This window comes from Girardinichthys multiradiatus, chromosome 3 (assembly GCF_021462225.1).
Source record: "Girardinichthys multiradiatus isolate DD_20200921_A chromosome 3, DD_fGirMul_XY1, whole genome shotgun sequence".
NCBI classification, from domain to species: domain Eukaryota; kingdom Metazoa; phylum Chordata; class Actinopteri; order Cyprinodontiformes; family Goodeidae; genus Girardinichthys; species Girardinichthys multiradiatus.
In genome coordinates this window covers 583,731-601,312 of record NC_061796.1, presented here as the reverse complement: position 1 = coordinate 601,312, position 17,582 = coordinate 583,731, and the positions used below count along the sequence as shown (strand labels likewise).

General features: G+C 41.5%; 1 protein-coding gene across 3 annotated transcripts in view; it reads left to right on the top strand.

Moving 5' to 3' along the window:
- Window positions 1-753: 753 nt before the first annotated feature.
- preb (prolactin regulatory element binding) overlaps window positions 754-17,582 on the top strand; it is a 57,423-nt gene continuing 40,594 nt past the window's right edge. Inside the window, exons 1-2 of one of the 3 annotated variants that reach the window (XM_047361314.1) lie at window positions 853-970; window positions 1,069-1,167. The gene's annotated coding sequence lies outside the window, so the exon portion shown is untranslated. Of the gene's footprint in view, window positions 971-1,068; window positions 1,168-17,582 lie in introns of all 3 variants that reach the window. The other 2 variants (XM_047361316.1, XM_047361315.1) reach the window with 2 other exon arrangements.

The window sequence follows — 17,582 nt, the reverse complement described above, 5'->3', positions numbered from 1 at the left end:
CCGCTGAGATGTTTGGAACTATTGAGAGCTACATGAACCACGTGACCGCCTATAGGCGAGTTGAAAGAGTGTCGTAACTCTCTCTTTTTCTATGGCGCTGGAAATGGCAGATAAGATGGCTAAGAAGGCAACACAAAATTATATCAATTTTACAGTACATTTAAGTAAATCAGAAACAAAGAGCATCATCAAACAAAAGTTGAAGGAAGAATGGCAGAAAAGGTGGGATGGAGAAAGAAAAGGAAGATAGTTTTATAGGATTAAAAAGGCAGTTGGTGAAAAAAGAACAGGAAGAAGGAGCAGAAAGGAGGAAAGGGTAATAACAAGACTAAGATTAGGACATACAGGACTTAATTATTAATTATTGTAAGATATGTAAATTGCAAAACTAGCTTTAGTAAATAAGTACTTGCACTAGCATTTATACAGTTTATTAATTAATTAATTATACATACAAAAATACATAAACATAATACAGGACAATGTGACCACTGTGGGATGGATGAAACAATTGAACATATTTTTATAGAGTGTCAGAAATATGAGCTGGACAGAAGAGGTATGAAGTGAGAATTTGAAAGGATTAAAGAAAAGTTTAGTATAATAGATTCATTACAAAAGAACATAGGGAGCAAACATATACAAATTATTTTAAGATTCCTAAAAAGAACAAAATTATTTAATAGAATTTGATTATATAAGAAAGATATTAATCCATAATGAACAACACTCCATACCAGTGGTGGCGGTAAGGCGCACCTACAGATTTTTGCCAACCGCCATTAAACACCGGAAGAAGAAGAAGAAGAAGAAGAAGAACTGGAACTAGTTGTTGACGTGTAGGTAGGAAGGTGCATAAGTCAAATTGCACCCTTTTATTGTTGAATATACAACATGAATGAATTCGTCGGATTTATTGCTTAGCGTTTTGACAAAACACCACTCAAGATAAACTGAACAAAGTGCCAAGGTAGGGGTCTTAAGATACAATGACAAGATAGCTACCGGAATGAAAGTTGTGATTGTGATATGCTACTGTTATGACAGACAGGCTTGCCTGTGTTACAGTTTGACGTGTCTTTGTTTTGGATAAACTGTAGCGTTGATGATTGCCGGCATAAACATAAAGGAGAGACGCCACATCAAGGCTCTGACTGGGAACCATTGGTAAATTTAGTTTTAATTATAATTACTGAAGTTTTTCTTGTGGGATTTTCATGGCGTTTGTGGTGAGTTCGGTCACCAGCAGCTGCTAAGTGTTGGACTCGAGGAGAAGCGCACAGCATCATGTGTTATATTTACTGAAACATAATTATTTAACTTCCTTTACACATTTGTTAATATTCTCCTGACACGGGTATAAAAGAAAAATTTAAATTGAAACATGAATATAACAAAATGTGGTTCTTATGTCCTTCTATGGAGGACCAATCCTGCAATAATTATGAATATATACAGAAATAAATAAATGACTATAAAAAAATTACTTGGCCAAAAAGTAGCTAGAACTAGAAAATTGCTGTTTCTGTGAAACAGCACGTGAGAATGCATTCTGTAGAATGAACAAAGCAGAAGATGCTGAAAAAATGTGAAAATGTAATAAGCGATTATTAGCTGAAGAACACATGAAACAGAAAGAGGAAGAAAGGTGAGAAAGAAACAGAAAATGTAAATGCTGAATAAATGCAGCAGAAGATGCTGAAGGAATTTGACATAGTAAAAATGATCAACACTCTGTTAAAGAACACAAGAAAGAGAACAAGCCAGAAAGAAGAGAAAAGCAGAAAGGAGAGCGAAGAGAAAGACACAGAAAAGTAGAAAGAGAAAAAGGAAAAAGGGTGGAAAGCAAAACGGATAGAAAGAGAGAAGAAAAAAGCAGAAAGGAGAAAAACAGACAAGAAAAGGGAGGGACAGAAGCAGAAATGATAGAAAGAGAAGCTAAAATGCCAACATTAGCATATTGGCTATCACTACAATGAAGGCTGACATTGATTTACCCTTTCTACTGTGCAAAAAGCGGTGTAAAAGCTTAAATTAGCTAAAATGCTAAGGCTAGCTAAATGTTAATGTAGTAGGACTAGCATGTTGGCTAATATTAACTCAGCCTATCTATAATGCTTTGTACAGCCCATATGCAAAAGTCTATGAAATTGCCCTTTAAAATGATTAATTCTTGTTCAGGTATTTGAACAGCAGTAGAAGCTTTTTAAGCACCTGACATCAAGTGGCTGCTGTTTTGTTGCTCCCCTGGGACCTATGAAGATGGTCTTACCATCATAAATCACAGAGTAGTGCTTTTTCACTGGTTCTGATAAATTTGGACCTGGTTCTGTTAGAGTGATCCTAACTGGTTCTCATGGATATTTCTACCAGGTTCTGATGGGGATTTCCTCTTGGTTCTGACGGAGTTTGGTTCTGGTTCTGACAGAGGTTTCTTCCTGGTTCTGACAGAGTTTGGACCTGGTTCTAATGGACAGTTCCTAACTGGTTCTGATGGATATTTCTACCAAGTTCTGATGGGGATTTCCTCTTGGTTCTGGTGGACCTGGTTCTGGTGGAGGATCCCTAACAGGTTCTGACGGAGTTTGGGTCCGATTCTGATGGAGATTTGTTCCAGGTTCTGATCGAGTTTGGATCTGGTTCTGATAGAAGGGTCCTCCTGGTTCTGAAGAAAATTTGGACCTGGTTCAGATGGGGGTTTGTATATGGTTCTGATGAAGATTTATACAAGGTTCTGATGGAGATTTGCTCCTGGTTCTGATTGAGTTTGGGTCTGATTCTAATATAGATTTGCTACTGGTTCTGATGGAGTTTGGTTCTGGTTCTGATAGAGGTTTCTTCCTGGTTCTGACAGAGTTTGGACCTGGTTTTGGTGGAAGGTTCCTAACTGGTTCTGATGGAGATTTCTTCTTGGTTCTGATGGAGTTTGGTTCTGGTTCTGATAGAGGTGTCTTCCTGGTTCTGACGGAGTTTGGACCTGGTTTTGGTGGAAGGTTCCTAACTGGTTCTGATGGAGATTTCTTCTTGGTTCTGATGGAGTTTGGTTCTGGTTCTGATAGAGGTTTCTTCCTGGTTCTGACAGAGTTTGGACCTGGTTCTAATGGACAGTTCCTAACTGGTTCTGATGGATATTTCTACCAAGTTCTGATGGGGATTTCCTCTTGGTTGTGGTGGACCTGGTTCTGGTGAAGGGTCCCTAACTGGTTCTGATGGAGTTTGGGTCCGGTTCTGATGAAGATTTGTTCCAGGTTCTGATGGAGTTTGGATCTGGTTCTGATAGAAGGGTCCTCCTGGTTCTGAAGGAAATTTGGACCTGGTTCAGATGGGGGTTTGTATATGGTTCTGATGAAGAGTTCTACCAGGTTCTGAAAGAGATTTATTCCTGGTTCAAATAGATGTTTCTTCCTGGTTCTAATAGAGTTTCCATCTGGTTCTGATAGAGTTTGGACATGGTTCTGATGGAGATTTATACAAGGTTCTAATGGAGATTTGCTCCTGGTTCTGATTGAGTTTGGGTCTGATTCTAATATAGATACTGGTTCTGATGGAGTTTGAGTCCGGTTCTGATAGAGGTTTCTTCCTGGTTCTGACAGAGTTTGGACCTGGGTCTGGTGGAATGTTCCTAACTGGTTCTGATAGAGATTTCCTCTTGATTCTGATGGAGTTTGGTTCTGGTTCTGATAGAGGTTTCTTCCTGGTTCTGACAGAGTTTGGACCTGGTTTTGGTGGAAGGTTCCTAACTGGTTCTGATGGAGATTTCTTCTTGGTTCTGATGGAGTTTGGTTCTGGTTCTGATAGAGGTTTCTTCCTGGTTCTGACAGAGTTTGGACCTGGTTTTGGTGGAAGGTTCCTAACTGGTTCTGATGGAGATTTCTTCTTGGTTCTGATGGAGTTTGGTTCTGGTTCTGATAGAGGTTTCTTCCTGGTTCTGACAGAGTTTGGACCTGGTTCTAATGGACAGTTCCTAACTGGTTCTGATGGATATTTCTACCAAGTTCTGATGGGGATTTCCTCCTGGTTCTGGTGGACCTGGTTCTGGTGAAGGGTCCCTAACTGGTTCTGACGGAGTTGGGGTCCGGTTCTGATGAAGATTTGTTCCAGGTTCTGATGGAGTTTGGATCTGGTTCTGATAGAAGGGTCCTCCTGGTTCTGAAGGAAATTTGGACCTGGTTCAGATGGGGGTTTGTATATGGTTCTGATGAAGAGTTCTACCAGGTTCTGAAAGAGATTTCTTCCTGGTTCTAATAGAGTTTCCATCTGGTTCAGATAGAGTTTGGACATGGTTCTGATGGGTGTTTGTATATGGTTCTGATGGAGATTTATACAAGGTTCTAATGGAGATTGAGTTTGGGTCTGATTCTAATATAGATTTGCTACTGGTTCTGATGGAGTTTGAGTCCGGTTCTGATAGAGGTTTCTTCCTGGTTCTGACAGAGTTTGGACCTGGTTCTGGTGGAAGGTTCCTAACTGGTTCTAATAGAGATTTCCTCTTGGTTCTGATGGAGTTTGGTTCTGGTTCTGATAGAAATTCGTTCTAGGTTCTGATGTGCTAACAGCCTATATGCCAAAGTCTATGAAATTGCCTTTTAAATTTAATCACTGTTGTCTAGTTGTTGGAACATCAGTACATGTTTAAGTGCCACACACAAAATGGCCACCATGTAGTTTCCTCCAATGAAGATGGTCAAAGGGTTAGGAATCAGATCAGATTTAGGCCATTGAAATGAATGAAAATGAATGAAAGTCAATGGAAAGTCCTCACAAAGATAGTAATCCATGAATGTGTGTGTTTCTGAGTGTGTGTGTCTGTGTGTGTACCCACTGGCAAAGTGAATGCATTCTCACTGACTAGAAAAATTGCTGTTTCTGTGAAACAGCACATGAGAATGCATTCTGCAGAATGAACGAAGCAGAAGATGCTGAAAAAATTTGAAAAAGTAATAAGCGATAATTAGCAGAAGAACACATGAAATAGAAGGAGGCAGAAAGAAGAGAAAGAAGATGAAAAGAAGCAGAAAATATGAATGCTAAATTAAGGAAGCAAAACATGCCAAAGAAATTTGAAAAAGTAAAAATGAGCAAAAATGACCAACAATTAGCTGAAGAACACATGAAACAGAAAGAGGCAGAACGGTGAAAAAGAAGCAGAAAATGTAAATGCTGAATGAACAAAGCAGAAGATGCTGAAAAAATGTGACAGTAAAAATGATCAACACTCTGTTGAAGAACACAAGAAATAGAACAAGCCAGAAAGAAGAGAAAAGCAGAAAAGAGAGAAAAGAGAAAGAAACATATAGGATAGAAGAAGAAAAAGGAAAAAGGGGGGAAAGAAGAAAAACGAATAGAAAGAGAAGAAAGAGGCAGACAGGAGAAAAAGAGACAAGAAAGGGAATTGAGAGAAGTAGAGGGATAGAAAGAGAGAAGTTAAAATGCTAACATTAGCATATCGGCTATCACTACAATGACGGCTGACATTGATTTACTCCTTCTAGTATACAAAAGCGGTGTAAAAGTTAAAATGCTAAGGCTAATTAAATGTTAATGTATTGAGCCTAGCATGTTCGCTAATATTAACTCAGTCCATCTATAATGCTTAGTACAGCCCATATGCAAAAGTTTTTGAAATTGCTCTTTAAAATGATTCGTTCTTGTTCAGGTATTTGAACAGCAGTAGAAGCTGTTTAAACACCTGACATCAAGTGGTCACTGTTTTGTTGCTCCCCTGGGACCTTTGAAGATGGTCTTACCATCGTAAGTTCTGATGAATATTGTAACCAGGTTCTGATGGAGATTTGTATCTGGTTCTGATAGTTTGGCTCTGATTCTAATGGAGATTTGTTCCAGGTTCTGATGGATTTTGGATGTGGTTCTGGTAGTTTTCTTCCTGGTTCTGATGGAGTTTGAAACTGGTTCTGATGGAGCTGGTTCTGATGGAGATTTGTACCAGGTTCTGATTGAGAGTTCTTCCTGGTTCTGATGAAGTTCTGGTCTGGTTCTGAAGGAGATTTGTTCCATTTTCTGATTAATTTTGGACCTGGTTCTGATAGAGGTTTCTTCCTTGTTCTGATTGAGTTTGGACCTGGAGCTGAAGGGGACTCCTCCTGAAGGGGAGATTTGTTCCAGGTTTTGAGGGATGTTTGACCTGGTTCTGGTGGAGGGTCCCTATTTGGTTTTGATGGAGTTTGGATCCGGTTCTGATGGAGATTTGTTCCAGGTTCTGATGGATATTGGATCTGGTTCTGATAAGAGGTTTCTTCCTGGTTCCAACAGAGTTTGGACCTGGTTCTGGTGTAAGACTCCTAACTGGTTCTGATGGAGATTTCCTTTTGGTTCTAATGGAGTTCGGTTCTGGTTCTGATAGAGATTTGTTACAGGTTCTGATGTGCTAACAGCCTATATGCAAAATTCTATGAAATTGCCTTTTAAATTTTATCGCTGTTGTCAAGGTGTTATAACAGCAGTACATGCCGATTAAGTACCCCACACAAAATAGCCGCCATGTAGTTGCCTCCTATGAAGATGCTGAAAGGGTTAGGGGTCGGATCAAGTTTAGGCCGTAGAAATGAATGAAAATGAATGGAAGTCAATCTAAAGTCCTCAAAAACATAGTTATCCACGGATGTGTGTGTGTGTGTCTATGTGTTTGTGTGTGTGTGTGTGTGTGTGTGTGTGTGTGTGTGTGTGTGTGTGTGTGTGTGTGTGTGTGTGTGTGTGTGTGTGTCGGATGTGTGTGTGTGTTGGGGGTGTGTGTGTGCGTGTGTATACCATTAACACAATACCAAAGGGTTAATGGTATGGTCAGATTTGGGCCATAGAAATGAAGACAATGAAGGGAAGTCAGTGGAAAGTCCTCACAAAGATATTAATCCATGAATGTGTATGTGTATGTGTGCATGTGTGTGTGCGTGTGTGTGTCTGAGTGTGAGACACAGAGAGAATAGATGCAGAAACAAAGACAGAATCACAGAGACCTGAAACCTTCTAAGATTGATCTGCCTCTGGCCCTGAACAATATTCACTGATCAGATGCTGACATCATCGAAGACCCGCCAACTGAGAACAGGCAGTGTCATGTTTTCCTTTAAAGACTCAAATTTTGATGTTCTTCACTAATCAATGTGAAACTGTTCCAACTAACAGATAACATGATGGTCTAAAGCAGTCGCCAGTTCTGACTGCTTTAGCTTGAGGGTGTGGCTGTGGCAGCGTGGCGAATTCTGATGTCACGGCATGGCCATACGTTTGCCTCTAAATTACACATGCATGGTCCGATTCACTCCAAAATAAATATGGTTGATCTTTGTCAGCCCCCAAACACCTCTGTTGGATTACATTGGAATTTGGATCAACAGCGCCCCTAGGACATTACAAGTGCTCTATCTCCCTCATACATCTTCAGATCCACTTCAAATGTAGTATACATTATCAGGGATCAATGCTGAACATGTTGCCACAGTCAGTTTATGACATAATTTCAGCCCCACCCACTAATAAACAAGTGAGTGCAGCTTCCATCTGGAAGGTCAGATTTCCCCCACCTTTTCGATACTTCTCGTGAGACCACAATTCTGCATGAGTGAAGATCATGACATGACGCTCACTGCGCCACCTAGAGGCGACATTTGGAATCGAACAGCGGGCTCGTTGGTAGCTTAAACCGCGAGATGCCAGGCTCTCGCGGTCACTGCACAGGCCGAGTTGCGCTGAGGTGCGAGGGCCTTCAAGGCTGCATGCAGCTTATTTTTTTTTTTAAACTGCAGTTATGTTTCCGGCTTGCGTATTTTATTTTTTTTTTAATATACTTAGTTGGTTCTGTCTTACCTGTGCGTTCGTTCACACTGTCTGTCAGAACGTGTTGATCCACCTTCTCCCGGTGCCCCTCGGTCGATTTGGCGGTTACCAATACAGAATTCACTGTGCAGGATTTTCGTTCTCCAGACATTCTGGAGGCTGCGCAGACTGAAACCCCACACGCACCGCAGGGCCCCGGGCGGCAGATTTCTAGCACTCCGGCTCAAAGGACCAAGAAATGTTAGAGTTAGAAAGCTGATAAATACAGACAAGTGTAAAATAAGGCACAAGTGAACCAAGTAAGTTTGACTTGCAAGGGTGAGACAGTCCTCTGTCAGCACAGCGACTTCCTTCTCACAAAGGGAGAAGTCCTCGCACCAGCCTTTGATTTACAACTCACATTCCAAAAAGCGGGAATTGGTTCAGCCAATTTCAACTTAGAAGAGTGGTCATTCCCATAAATGGTATAAGCTTGTCATGTCCAGGGTTTGATCCACTCCAGACCACATTCCTTAACCTTCCACAAACCCTTTTACACACTACAAAACAATCACAGGAATAATCTTAACTAGAATAGAACTTCAAACATAAACATGGTTTAAACTAAGCAATGATAACTTATATACATTCTTCCAACAGTCAAAAAGTCTGTATACGTTCCAACCCTCATTTCATGGTAATGAGATATGGATCATGACCGAAACAACAAGACCCTGGACACAAATGAACAAAAATAAGCTTCCTATGTAGGGTGGCTGAACTCAGACTTGGAGTTTATATGAGGAGCTCTGTCATCTGAAGTAGAGCTGCTGTTTCTCTGCATTGAAAGGAGTCAGTAGAGTTGGTTCAGGGATCTGATCAGGATGCCTCATGATGCCACATTTTGTGGTTTTTTGCGCACGTCCCACAGGGAGGAGATCCTGGGGGACACCCAGAATTTGCTTGAGTACCAGTCATGTTTACATTCAGATTGACCTTATTTTAGGTGAGTAAGTCACTTAAGTGCAGAGCAAGGTACACTCGTTTTTATTGTTAAAATGCATACGCTAAGGTTTAGTTCTTCCATTGTAGCTGCATGAGAAACCTTACTGTTACCGAATAGGAGAGTTTGGTGATTGAATCCTCATTGTTGTGTTTTGTTGCCACTTAATAAACTTGTGCTACAGAACATTGCATTGCATTAAGGTTGCCATGTTACAAACATTTCAGACTCAATACCATTACAAAGAAAAACAAGGTTCTTTCTTGTTAAGTGTACAACTTATGATTACATACAATATGACAATACTTTAACTAACTTAATTAGGGCTAAACCAATAAGTAGGAAAAAATTCAGCCCTAAGTTTTAAAAATATATAATGTAAATATCTTTTTTGGAAGTGTGTACCTTTGGTTCAGTCATGCATTTATCTTAGCATATAATTGCTTATCTTTTGTGTGCCACTATGTGCTTCCATTAGTCTGTCAATTTGATATTGATACAAATACATTCCACCACTGCCAACATTTTCTCTACTCAGTAGTTTTAGTGCTGAAGGTAGTGAAAATGTTGCCTAGGGTGTTCTGGTGCCAAGTGGACTGATGAACACCCCCCTATGTTTGAACATGATGTTCGTTATGGACCTATGGACAATCCATGACTAGCACAGAAGACCAATAACGAAACACCACTCGGGTTCAGATCGGGGAGGCCATCGCTCCCAATCACACCCCTCCAGGTGTCACTGTTGTTTCCCCCGTGGTTGATAAAGTTCCCCAGCAGAATGACGGAGTGCCCAAGAGGGCACTCCACATAAGGTTCTCTTTCTCTGTCGTCTATCATTGTACCTATGCCTTTTTAAAAATTATTATTATTATTTTTTTTTAAGGACTGAAACCTCTGGATATGGGTAGCGCACTATACCTCTAAGCTGCGCCCTATGCCTTTTTCTCTCCATAGTGGCCGCAGACATTTTTGCTTGTCAGCTTGCACCCGCCTTTCAAATGTGCTAAATATAGACACAGAAACTGCACCCGCAATTTGTTTCAAGTTTGATAAATCGCATTGTGAGTGGTGACTAATTTGATTTGCATATTCTCCTCCCAGTTTTTTGCATGTTCTGATGATCAGCTTATAGGCATAAAAGGTGAACACACTAATTGGATTGCACTTGCTATTTTGCTCAATTGACAAATGAATCCTCATTGCACCTGGTTGGTAGATCAGCTTTGTAGTGCTATCAAGTTTGTGCTAACCTTTAGTAAATCAGGCCCTGTTTGTACTATGTTTTTGGATGATATTGTTCCTTTTAAATTTAAACATTTTAAAGCAGTTACAGAGCCATGGCTCAGTGTTCACACATGAGCACTTAGATGCACCTTTTGGTGCACTGAGAGGAGGTGTTAGACATGTAAGCTTTACATATCTTTAAAATTCAGTGAAACTCTTAAGCTGAACGTCAAGCGGCTATTAAAAGTGCCAAAACTTCGCTTATTTCTTAATTTGTCTCTAATAAAAGCGACAAGCATCAATCTATTTTTAACTCACTGAAGTCTCTCCTGAATCCTTATGATTCATCTTACATGGTTTTTTTCTGTAATACTTTGTCATGAGGGAGATAGGTTTCCTAGGTTAAATCCACTAGAGTTGTTTGGGGGTTGACGAAGATCAACCATATTCAGTGTAAGGATTATGATTATTGATTAATTAATATTTATTAAAATTGTAATTAAAAATCATATTTCAGAAAAATTATTTTCTTAACAAAAAATCATTGCTTACGAATAAAAGTCGGAGATGTCCTGTGGTGTTATGATTATGGGTTCAAAGCGCTTAATAATTATGATCAGTTAATTATCATTAATAATTGATAATTATCAATCAAACCTCGCTAAATGTCACTGATTAATCAGCCGCTTCCCCGAAGGTAGGGGACCTTTGACCTTATTTTGACAGATAAATCACTCTTGCACAAAATAAACACAAACACTTCTGTTTTATATATATATTTATTTATAAATACAGTACAGACCAAAAGTTTGAACACACCTTCTCATTCAAAGAGTTTTTTTTATTTTCATGACTGAATATTGTAGTTTCACACACTGAAGGCATCAAAATTATGAATTAACACATGTGGAATTATATGCTGAACAAAAAAGTGTGAAACAACTGAAAATATGTTTTATATTCTAGGTTCTTCAAAGTAGCCACCTTTTGCTTTTATTACTGCTATGCACACTCTTGGCATTCTATTGATGAGCTTCAAGAGGTAGTCACCTGAAATGGTTTTCCAACAGTCTTGAAGGAGTTCCCAGAGATGCTTAGCACTTGTTGGCCCTTTTGCCTTCAGTCTGCAGTCCAGCTCACCCCAAATCGTCTCAATTGGGTTCAGGTCCACTGACTGTGGAGGCCACGTCATCTGGCGCAGCACCCATCACTATCCTTCTTGGTCAAATAGTCCTTACACAGCCTGGAGGTTTGTTTGGGGTCATTGTCCTGTTGAAAAATAAATGATGGTCCAACTAAACGCAAACCGGATGGAATAGCATGCCGCTGCAAGATGCTGTGGTAGCCATGCTGGTTCAGTATGCCTTCAATTTTGAATAAATCCCCAACAGTGTCACCAGCAAACCACCCCCACACCATCACACTTCCTCCTCCATGCTTCACGGTGGGAACCAGGCATGTAGAGTCCATCCGTACACCTCTTCTGCGCCGCACAAAGACACGGTGGTTGGAACCAAAGATCTCAAACTTGGACTCATCAGACCAAAGCACAGATTTCCACTGGTCTAATGTCCATTCCTTGTGTTCTTTAGCCCAAACAAGTCTCTTTTGCTTGTTGCCTGTCCTCAGCAGTGGTTTCCCAGCAGCTATTTTACCATGAAGGCCTGATTCACACAGTCTCCTCTTAACAGTTGTTCTAGAGATGTGTCTGCTGCTAGAACTCTGTGTGGCATTGACCTGTTCTCTAATCTGAGCTGCATTTAACCTGCGATTTCTGAGGCTGGTGACTCGGATGAACTTATCGTCCGCAGCAGAGGTGACTCTTGGTCTTCCTTTCCTGGGGTGGTCCTCATGTGAGCCAGTTTCTTTGTAGTGCTTGATGGTTTTTGCGACTGCACTTGGGGACACTTTCAAAGTTTTTCCAATTGTTCGGACTGACTGACCTTCATTTCTTAAAGTAATGATGGCCACCCGTTTTTCTTTACTTAGCTGCTTTTTTCTTGCCATAATACAAATTCTAACAGTCTATTCAGTAGGACTATCAGCTGTGTACTGTATCCACCTTCTGTACAACACAACTGATGTCCCAACCACATTTATAAGGCTTGAAATCCCACTTATTAAACCTGACAGGGCACACCTGTGAAGTGAAAACCATTTCAGGTGACTACCTCTTGAAGCTCATCAACAGAATGCCAAGAGTGTATGTAGCAGTAATCAAAGCAAAAGGTGGCTGCTTTGAAGAACCTAGAATATAAGAAATCTTTTCAGTTGTTTCACTCTTTTTTGTTCAGTATATAATTCCACATGTGTTAATTCATAGATTTGATGCCTTCAGTGTGAAGCTACAATATTCATAGTCATGAAAAGAAAGACAACTCTTTGAATGAGAAGGTGTGTCCAAACGTTTGGTCTGTACTGTATGTATATATATATATATATATATATGTATAGACACACATACACACATTGGGTGGAACAACTATTTGATACGGAATCTAAAACAAAAATCCAAAAAATCACATTGTAATTTTTAAGTAATTTATTTTCATTTTATTGTATGACATAAGTATTTGATCACCTAATGACCAGTAAGAATTCCATCTCTTACAGGTCTGTTAGTTCTTCTTTAAGAAGCCCTCCTGTTAACCAATCGTTACGTGTATTAACTACACCTGTTTAAACTGGTTATCTGTATAAAAGACACCTGTCTTTTATCACTCAATCAAAAAACCTCCAACCTTTCCACAATGGCCAAGACCAGAGAGCCGTGTAAAGACATCATTGATAAAATAGTAGACCTGCACAAGGCTGGAATGGGCTACACGAAAGTAGCCATCAGCTTGTTGAGAAGGCAACAACTGTTGGCGCAATTATAAGAATATGGAAGAAGTTCAAGATGACGGTCAATCTCCCGTGGTTGGGCCTCCATGCAAGATCCCACCTCGTGGGGAAGGTTTGCTATTAGCCCAGAACTACAAGGCAGGACCTAGTCAATAACCTGAAGAGATCTGGGACTACTGTGTCAAAGAAGACCATTAGTAACACACTACGCCGCCATGGATTAAAATCCTGCAGCGCACGCAAGGCCCCCCTGCTCAAGCCAGCGCATGTGCAGGTCCATCTGACTGCACTGTTTGATAGTTAGGAATAATTGGAATGCATGTACCTGACTTGAAATCTGTAGCATTCGCTTGAATTGACTCAACCCATTTTAAAGTTACCCACCTTTCACACAATGCAACATGAAACAACACTTGCCAATTATTTTTACCTCTGCCTTCCTCCCTCCCTGTTGGATGGAGTAAGGGGGATTCAGGTTTAGCCTAAACCGGCTCAGTTATGGTTGAGGTGCAAACACACCCTCCATTTCTGCTACTTGTGCAACCCCTTCTCTTTTCCAATTGTTATAATCAGTCTGACAGAGACAGCTACCCCCAATCCATGTGGTTTTTAGTATAACAATGGCTACCAGTGGGCTCTAGATGGACAAACTTTATCAGTTTATCATTGTACTTAGTACCCCTAAACATAGCCCATTCTAAAATGGCCAAAGTCTAACACTCAGTAGTTTATTCTAACCTCCCCAACAACCCCGCACCATTCCAAACCCTTTGTCAAGTGCCTTGAGACAACGTGTTGTGAATTGGTGCTATATAAATAAAACTGGATTGAATTGAATTGAATCCAGAGGATGGAATTGGATCCAGAGGAGGACTGGGAGAAGGTTATGTGGTGTGATGAGACAAAAATAGAGGTTTTTGATCGAACTCCACTCGCTGTGTTTGGAGGAAGCAGAAGGATGAGTACAACCCCAAGAACACCATCCCTACCATGAGGCATGGAGGTGGAAAGTCCGTATTGCCTAGTGACAGCCCCGAAAAACTGAAGGATCTGGAGGAGATCTGTATGGAGGAGTGGTCTAAAATCCCTGCTGCAGTGTGTGCAAACCTCGTCAAGAACTACAGGAAAGGATTGATATCTGTCATTGCAAGTAAAGGTTTCTTTGCCAAATATTACACAATTGACTTTATAAAATAATGTAATGTGAGCTCAATCCAAGTATCCATTGTATTGTTCTGGACTGTCAAGTGTTCATCAGAGAAACAGCCTGGGGGAAGAAACTGTCTCTGTGGCGGCTGTTTTTGCAGACAGTGCTCTGTAGCTCCGACCTGAAGGTAAAAGCCTAAACAGTTTGTGTGCAGGGTGTGTGGGGGTCTGCAGAGATTTTAGCTGCCCTTTTCTTTAACCTAGACCTATAGAAGTCCTGGATAGAGGGATGGTCAGCCCTGATGATTCTCTCTGCAGACCCGATTGTTTGTTGCAGCCTGTACCTGTTCTGTTTTGTGGATGAGCCAAATCACATGGAGATGGACAAAGACAGGACAGACTGAATGATAGCAATGTAGAAGATGACCAGCAGCTCCTGTGGAAGGTTGTACTTCTTGAGTTGCCTCAGAAAGTAGTCTGCTGCGCCTTCTTCTGAACATTGTCTGTGTGTGAGGACCATCTCAGGTTTCGAGAAATGGTGCTTCCTAGGAACCTGAAGTGGTCCACAGTAGTTACAGTGTTGTTGAGGATGGTAAGGGGGTTGTGTGGGGGTGGTGTTCCTCGAAAGTCCACCATCATCTCCACAGTCTTGAGTGTGTTAGGTTCCAGGTGGTTCTGACCACACCATTGTACCAGCCGATCCACCTCCTGTCTGTTTGCAGACTTATCACAGTCCTGGATCGGTCCAATAACAGTGGTGTCATCTGCAAACTTCAGGAGTTTCACGGATGAGGTGCAGTCATTTGTGTAGAGGAAGAAGAGGAGTGGGGAGAGAACACACCCCTGCGAGGCGCCGGTGCTGATAGTTCTTGTGTGGGAGAAGATGCTCCCCAGCCTCACCTGCTGCTGCCACCTTCTGGTGGAGGATATCTGGGTTGATAGTGTTGAAGGCTGAGCCAAAGTCCACATACAGTTCCTTGCGAAAGTATTCGGCGCCCTTGAACTTTTCAACCTCTTGCCACATTTCAGGCTTCAAACATAAAGATATAAAATTCAACTTTTTTGTGAAGAATCAACAAGTGGGACACAATTGTGAAGTGGAATGAAATTTATTGGATGTGTCAAACTTTTTTAACAAATAAAAAACTGAAAAGTGGGGCGTGCAATATTATTTGGCCCCTTTACTTTCAATGCAGCAAACTCACTCCAGAAGTTCAGTGAGGATCTCTGAATGATCCATTGTTGTCCCAAATGACTGATGATGATAAATAGAATCCACCTGTGTGTAATCAAGTTTCTGTATAAATGCACCTGCTCTGTGATAATCTCAGGGTTCTGTTCAAAGTGCACAGAGCATCATGAAGCCCAAGGAACACACCAGGAAGGTCCGAGATACTGTTGTGGAGAAATTTAAAGCCGGATTTGTATACAAAAAGATTTCCCAAGCTTTAAACATCCCAAAGAGGACTGTGCAAGCAATCATATTGAAATGGAAGGAGTATCAGACCACTGCAAATCTACCAAGACCCGGCCGTCCCTCTAAACTCTCATCTCGAACAAGGAGAAGACTGATCAGAGATGCAGCCAAGAGGCCTATGATCACTCTGGATGAACTGCAGAGATCTACAGCCGAGGTGGGAGTCTGTCCATAGGACAACAATCAGTCAGACACTGCACAAATCTGGCCTATATGGAAGAATGGCAAGAAGAAACCCATTTCTCAAAGATATCCATAAAAAGTCTTGTTTAAAGTTTGCCACAAGCCACCTGGGAGACACACCAAACATGTGGAAGAAGGTGCTCTGGTCAGATGAAACCAAAATCGAACTGTTTAGCCACAATGCAAAATGATATGTTTGGCATAAAAGCAACACAGCTCATTACCCTGAACACACCATCCCCACTGTCAAACATGGTGGTGGCGGCATCATGGTTTGGGCCTGCTTTTCGTCAGCTGGGACAGTGAAGATGGTCAAAATTGATGGGAAGATGGATGGGGCCAAATACAAGACCATTCTGGAAGACAACCTGTTGGAGTCTGCAAGAGACCTGAGACTGGGACTGGGATTTATCTTCCAACAAGACAATGATCCAAAACATAAAGCCAAATCTACAATGGAATGGTTCACAAATAAACATATCCAGGTGTTGGAATGGCCAAGTCAAAGTCCAGACCTGAATCCTAGAAAGAGCTGAAGACTGCTGTTCACGTACGCTCTCCATCCAACCTCACTGAGCTCGAGCTGTTTTGCAAGGAAGAATGGGCAAGAATTCCAGTCTCTCAATGTGCAAAACTGATAGAGACATACCCCCAAGGGACTTGCAGCTGTAATTGCAGCAAAGGGTGGCGCTACAAAGTATTAACGCAAGGGGTCCGAATAATATTGCACGCCCCAGTTTTCAGTTTTTTATTTGTTAAACAAGTTTGACACATCCAATAAATTTCATTCCACTTCACGATTGTGTCCCACTTGTTGTTGATTCTTCACAAAAAATTTGAATTTTATATCTTTATGTTTGAAGCCTGAAATGTGGCAAGAGGTTGACCAGTTCAAGGGGGCCGAATACTTTCGCAAGGCACTGTACAGGATTGGCTTACATCCTTGGGTGGTCGAGGTGTTGCAGGATTAAGTGTAGTCCGAAGTTGGCTGCATCCTCTGCTGAACTGTTTGCCCGGTAGGCAAACTCCGGTGATCCAGCAGTGGCCCTGTGATGTCCTTCAGGTGCTTCAACACCAGTCGCTCAAAAAATTTCATGATCACAGACATTAGGGCGACTGGCCTGTAGTCATTTCATCCTGTGATGGTGGGTTTCTTGGGTACTGGGATGATGGTGGATCGTTTGAAGCAGGAAGGAATCTCACACAGCTCCAGTGAATTGTTGAAGATCTCAGTGAAGATCGGTGCCAGTTGGTCGGCACAGGCTCTCAGGCATGATGGGGAGACATTATCAAGTCCTGAGACCTTACTTGTTTTCAGGCGGCGAATGAGCCTTTTTACATCTTCCTCTGAGAACCTTAGTGCAAGCAGGGGGTCTAAGGGTAGGGGGGTGGTTGGTGTACGACAAGAATGTGTCTGAATGGGATGTGGAGGAGCTGGGTTGAGGTGTGAACGGCTGCTTTTCATACCTGCAATAGAAGGTATTCAACTGATTTGCCAGGTGAGGATTCTGCTCAGGGTTTCGGGAATGGCTCCTGTAGGCAGTCAGGTTTTTCAAAGCATTCCGAACAGCAAAAGCGTCTTCATGTGAGAAGGTTTTCTTTAGCTTCTCACTGTAGCTTCTCTTCACTGCTTTGATCTCATTGGTCAGTTTGTCCTGGCCTGCTTAGACAGGGCCTGGTCCCCACTTCTCTGAGCCTCTTCCTTATCCCTGTGCAGGTGCCTTAGATGAGAAGTAAACCATGGTTTATTGTTATTGTAGGTACAGAAGGTCTTGGTCTGTACACACATGTCCTTAGAGAAACTGATGTATGGCTCTCTTCCCTCTCCGCTGTCCCCGGCTGTATAGACCATAGAGAGCCGCTGCTCTGCTTGCCAGGATCTCCGTGAAGCTGGCATCATTGAATAATTCCCAGAGAGAATGCCCAGAGAGA